Here is a 6,508-nt window from a genome sequence, read left to right as displayed (position 1 = left end):
TGTTAGTCACACGTGGGTGGACGAGACACATGAAAATCATCATAAACGAATCAGGACCATGTCAAACAACTTAGATACAGTCAGTGGTCGAGAGCCATTTAATCCACAGCAGCCTCATTCTAATGTGATACATCATCATACATGAGAGCAACCAGTGGTGGAAAAAGTATTTTCTTAAGTAAAATTGGCAATACCACACTATATAACCACAATTACACAATTAAATCTTGTATTCAAAATGTTATTTGTATAAAAGTACATATTTCAGCAAAATGTAATTAAATAATCAAAATTCAGTTGTCTATCTGGGTCATAAAATGTTCTGATATCTTATAAACTGTTCATGTAAATACAATCTTAGTCTCTAAAGTTGGAGCTGTGAAATAAATGTGTGAGAGTTAAATTATTGTACCTGAAATGTTGTGAAGTAGAAATGTAAAAAATATAGCCTGTACATAAATGTCCCTGTTTTTCCACCACTGTGAAGGACATTGTTTGTAAAGAGCCATAAATGTGGGTTTAACTATATTTGAGGTTTCTCTGAATGAGTATTTTCCATGGTGGTATATAGTCAGTGAGTTTACATGCACTGAGGTAACCTGCTCACTGTTCCCTCAGCACAGTGACAACTTGTTCGAGGACCGTTTGTCCTTGAATGCACCAACAACTACACTGTTTTAACTTTTAACTTCATAACAATAAATCAAATGGGACATTATTACTTATATATTTGAGCCTGTCGGGTATCCAGGGCTCAAAGCAAATACCATCTGTAATCTGTTTTATTTTTCTTACCATCGTAAAACACTTTGTAATGTGGATTTGTAAAATTTCTCTATAAATAAAGATTAGTATTATCATATTATCGTATACATTATTATTGTCATATTGTATTATAGTTTATTTATGTTATTATTATTATTATAGTTTAGTTTAGTTAATAATTTCCTAAATGGCATGCCATCTATCTATGTTTGAGGCGTTGATGGACCATATCAGGTCTGTGGTATTTTACAATCATGTCATGGTCCAATTAGAGGAGAAGGCCTCATTAGTGCACTAGTGTCAAGGAGATAATGACGACAGGGTCTGGACTCGGCCTCCTGGACACTCACGTCAACACAGAGAGACACAGTTCATCCACTGCAGCACCGTGAAAAGAGGAAGTATCGAGCCCCTGTCACATTCAGATGAATATCAATGACCTTCACACATCAACATCATGCCACTCTGAGAAGTGCACTGGGTTGGGTTGAAGTTTTATGCGCCCCCTTGTGGCTACAAGGTTGTCTGAGTGTATTTTCTGCTCTGCTCACGGTTCAAGGTGCAAAACTTTGCAGGTTCGCTGTCCTAATTAAAGTCTAATAATTAAAGGTTTTGCAGTGTTGTCTCATTTTACTAGATTATTGCCTTCAGCCATTCATCCACCATCCATCCACACTGGAGGCCTGGAGCTAACCCCAGGTGGCACTGGGCAAGAGATGAGGTAAATCTATCACAGGACTATTTTTGTGTAATAATAATTAAGCTACAACAACAAGAAAAATACAAAGACATTGGATTGTATTGCTTTAATACGAACAACAACAGCACGGATGTTTTGCTTTGATTAAGATGTTTACAATATTTGTTCAATACTGCAGATAGCAGACTTAGCATTGATCAACATGTATGATATGTTTGATCGTCAGGGATTTTCTACTTGTCTTTACAGTACAAGGTGGCTGCTGTGACTTCCAGCCCACGGAGAGGCAGAGACCTGGCCCACAGTGACTGTCTCAATAAAAGCTGGTGACAGTGCAGACCGTCACAACAACACGCTCATTTCCACAGTTGGGTGTCGAACACAGGATCTCCTTGAGAATAGAAAGAGCCTGCCGAGAGGAAAGTCTGGATCCAAAGCGGTTCCTGTGTTCATGAACAGCGGAGGCCATCTTTTGTCTCGGCAGCTTTAATCCGCCGGTCTGTTATGTGGATGTGAAAGAAGCAGAAACGTGGAGACACACAGGAGCCGAGCGACAGGGTGAACACGTTAGTTCTCAGTTGAAAGAACCCCAATAATAGAAGCTCAGGAAATCCCTGGTTGCCTGCAAAATTAATATAATAATGTTTGACTTCTAAACAGGAAATAACACAACAATCTATCATTAGATTACAAGCACAGTACTTTGTCGGGTACAAATTTGTACCTAGAAATCCATGATCTGGATCTGACAGCAGTGAAATGGCCTCCCCGACGACAGCTCTTCATCTGGCACCTGCAAAATCCAGCAGAAATAATGACACCGCCTGTCACGGTGTGTTTGTTTACAGTGTATTGATATGGAGATGAATGAGATCGTGATCAGAAAGGACCTTTAGAGGGAGACAAATGAGCGCGTTGGGCCGTCTGAAGCAACGCGTCTGGATAAGAATAGAAACGCCAACAGGTGGCAGGGGCTGATGATACATAATTAAATTCATCAGCTCGTTTCATTTTATTCGGGAGATTTCACTGCGGATTTAAACGCTCAAAAGATTATCTTCAATTTCATTTGTGTGCGCAGATGGAAGTGAAGGGAAGGGACACGGCCAACGAGACTGTTTACGAAGATTCAGGGTTTGTGTGTGACCACAGCTTTTCTATCTGTCGCACACTTGTCTGTCATCTCACACTGAACATATGGATAAGCTACATTACATGAGCTAAATCTTATGTGTTTTACGTCCAATGTCCTCACAGATATCTGAGATAACACGTTCTCCTCTCGGCTGCAGCTCAGTGTCAGTCTGAAGGTGGAAGTGATCTCAGTCACTGCACAGGAAATAGAAATTAACTCTAACCCTTTGACATTAAGTTGTGCTGCAGCCTGTATTGATTTGAACATCACGGAGCATCAGCAGCTCCAGCAGAGGAGTCTCACAGCTCTGGTGTTTGATGTGTAAGAGCACCTGAAAGGTCGTGTGGACTTTAGTCACAACAGCGTTGCATGTGGCAGGAGTCGCACTGTCAACCAAAACACTAAATAAATATAAATTATATATATTATCTCAGTCCCTCAAATATGCCTGAATGCCAAAACTGAATATCTTTTGGTTTTGCACTGTTGGTCAGACAAAACAAGATGTAAAAGACATTTTATAGAGAAATTGTATCAGCTTAGAATGTAAAATACAATCTGCGGCTTAATCAGTAATGGAAATAATTGCTATTTTCAGCCTTATGAGTAATTTTTCAAGTTTCAAGACAAGTTTCATTCATCTCTCTTATTCTGAAAAGATAAAAAACACTAATGGCACTCAGCAAACCTCTTCCAAGGCCCAACAGTCCCCTTGAAATCAATTAAGATGCAATATCACTTTAGATTTTTCATCAAGATTCATGTATTATTCCCTCGGAGTTGATGAAAAGGCCAAAACACGCCCCATCTTGCAAAGTTTAAGAATGTGATAAAAAGAATCTCGGATCCACCCCAAAATTTAATTTTTTTTAGATCAATGTCCCATCCTTCCACCTAATTGTGTGGAAATCTGTTTAGTAACTCTTTTACATATATGGTCCCACTGGTCAGTGTTACTTAGTCTACGAGATCCGCAGCAGTAACCTAGATGACAATCATATGAAGTGCCATTTTATTTTTTCATCACTATTCTCTATTTAACAACATATTGGCGAAGTGGACGGTTCTAGAATTAGGCTACAGCTGCAGGGTTGATGAGACCCTTCTGCTGCAAGAGCGATATGAAGCCAAATGTGTGGCATGACACTAGAGCATCAGTGGTTAGTTTCCCTTAACTGCCCCCACATCAGTACAGGCTGAGCTTTACATTTCAGACTCAAGGTTAAACTGCACTATATGTTACAGGCCTGACTGAGGACGGTTCTCCTATCTACAACCAGCATCTCACCAGAGCTACAGCCGTTGCTTCCCCCAGGACGACTGTCACCAGCCCAGCCATGTTATCTGACATTGATAAGGAGGTTGACATAGAGATAAATATATTCCTGTCACTCAAACATATCCTGCACCGGCACGATAGACGTGATGTCTCATTACCCTTCAAGCTGAACTGCTGCCACACGCAGACGTTTGGTAATGTAGGTTGAACCTGTGCTAAAATTACATGTCAAAAGTCTAATCACAAGATAATTTGATCTGTATTCCACCAAATCAGTCCTCATCAATATATTTATTTTGTAATATAATTTCTGCATGTAAACAACTGGGCACAAGAGAATGCTTATTTACTTGGCCAGTAAAATCAAGCTGTTCCTTCTCCATCTCTTATAATTAACTGTGCTGTGCAATTTAGATCATTCACTCTGATACTGATGCTAGAAAAGAAATTGATGCTGCAGCTGAATTCTAAAAACTTGAAAGAGTCCGAATTAAAACATATTCCTACCGAGCCAGAAAAGGAGAAATGGATCAGTATCACTTTATGATATGATAAATTATTATTAAAACATAAAACGTTTCATGTTATAACATGATAACTCTCATTGATATGAGTGTAAGTTTTATGATTTCACAATAATTTATCAAGGTCAACACATTATGTCATAACATGATACTGATTAATATTTGCCTTTTCGATGCAAAGTGGCAGCAGTAGACTTCCATAAGGCCGTGTGGCACATGTCTTACACTGGACGCCTTGAAGCTATGATGGTTTGTTGACTGAAGGACGTCCGTCCCAAAGACACAAAACAACACAACCAAGAGTTTGTGTTTTGGCTCTGACTTGCACTTGTTGTGACTGTATGCAAAAGACAGTTTACGTGTACGGCTTTCCGTGTTGATGATAAATAACAGGAATCTAAATGACTCAACAGGCCTGACCACACTGGCTTTTGGAGGTCAATATAATAGATTAGTTTGAGGAGAACAAAGTTGAGGCTTGGTTTCTTCCGTGTGTTTCCCCTTATCTTAGACTCTCCTGACACTGTCTTTTTTTTAGCCTCTTAAACCTCCCAAACTGCTGCCAGTGCTGCTCATTAACTAAAGAGCTTTATGTTAAATTCCAGTAGTTATCCCAGGTACTAAAAACAAGGTATCAGACAAACTTGTAGGCGTTATTATAAAACAAACCAACTGTATCATTTCAATTTGATTAAAGAAATGATGAACAAATGGAGTCTTCATGCATTTTATACATACTTACAGATATACACACTTACACATTGCACAAGTTTACCAGTTACCAGTTACTTCACCAGTTACTTCAATTGTATTGGATTTGGCTGCACTGCTGTTTACCCCTGAAACTCCAGAAGTGTTTTGTGGACTCAAACACTTCACCCACCACCTCCATCTGCACAGTGGTGAGTAGATAATGAGTGAATTTACATTTTTTGGGTGAACTATCCCTTTCATGCTACAGTATCTTAGTGTCCTAATCTTCAAATATGTATTTATTATATTCAAAATGCTGCTGTAAAGCGGATCAAACGAGTTATCAAACCACCAAACCTTATTTTATCCCTTATTTTTAATTTTTGCAGCACAAACGTCCTTTACATTGAATTTCTGCAGCTTGCACTTTGTGGGCGTTCCCTCCGAGACAGCTACCCAATGGGCTGCGCGCACACACTCGTAAGACCCTCCTTTTTTTAACGGTTGCTATGCCTACTACGCGTTTCTCCCTGAGTGACGGGCCGGGCCGGCCAATCGGCGCGGGGCCGGGGGTGGTGGGGGAACACGGTGCTGGATCTTCTACTACTGAGATCAAACCGCTGCGGGAGCACGCGAGCGGCTGCGGGCGGAAAATGTTGAAGAAACGTCCGAGCAGGTAACGACATCTTTCTTTCACGTCCCCCCCCCCCCCCTCCGGCTCCTCCCGGTGACTCGAGCCGCCGCCGAGCGGAGTCCTGCGGCGGTGGAAGCGCGGAGAGTCGCTCGGGACGCGGCTGTGACATTGTTGAATTCAAACTGGCGGCGGCTGGACGCGTTGTGTTTTGACATGTGAACGGAGGGAAACGCAGATTAAAAAAAAAAAAAAACTTGTGTGAGAAGGAACCCGAGCGTGAGATATATATAACGTAAGTTGTGTCTCTGAATTAGCTTCAGCGCAGCACAGCCCAGGGAATGTAGTTTTCCTTTCTGGGGAAGGGTCCGTAGTTTATCATCTTCTGGGGGCTGGAGGGTGTCGGTGGGGATCTGTCAGTCACTCATTCACGTCACTGGATTTCAACATGTGGTCTCTGGTTGTTTGAGGTACTAAGTTTATATACAGCGATGTAAACCTGGGATCGAGCTCTTTACAGGGCTTTTTATTAGGATTTTGAAAATAGGTTGATCAGACAATATCAGTATTTATCAGTATATCATTTTTGTCAATAGCAATATAACAATATATATATATCAGTATGTTGCTGATGCATGGAGCAAGGACAGTGAGGAGGTGGAAGAGAAAATGTATCTAAACCCCAGATTTGTACAATTTTTTACGAGTTTCGAACCACAACCTTCACCGAGGAGCAGAAACAAGTCTTTAAACTTAAAAGAAACAATAATGTGACATATAT

General features: G+C 40.6%; 1 protein-coding gene across 4 annotated transcripts in view; it reads left to right on the top strand.

The window, feature by feature from the left end:
• The first annotated feature begins 5,656 nt into the window (after positions 1 to 5,656).
• Positions 5,657 to 6,508, top strand: part of fcho1 (FCH and mu domain containing endocytic adaptor 1) — a 50,283-nt gene continuing 49,431 nt past the window's right edge. For 3 of the 4 annotated variants that reach the window (XR_004613704.1, XM_034583912.1, XM_034583910.1), the window contains exon 1: positions 5,657 to 5,772. The gene's annotated coding sequence lies outside the window, so the exon portion shown is untranslated. Of the gene's footprint in view, positions 5,773 to 5,893; positions 6,023 to 6,508 lie in introns of those variants that run through there. The other variant, XM_034583911.1, reaches the window with a different exon arrangement.

This window comes from Hippoglossus hippoglossus, chromosome 4 (assembly GCF_009819705.1).
Source record: "Hippoglossus hippoglossus isolate fHipHip1 chromosome 4, fHipHip1.pri, whole genome shotgun sequence".
Taxonomy (NCBI): Eukaryota; Metazoa; Chordata; class Actinopteri; order Pleuronectiformes; family Pleuronectidae; genus Hippoglossus; species Hippoglossus hippoglossus.
The sequence above is the reverse complement of the archived record's forward strand: the minus strand, read 5'-3'. Positions and strand labels throughout refer to the sequence as shown.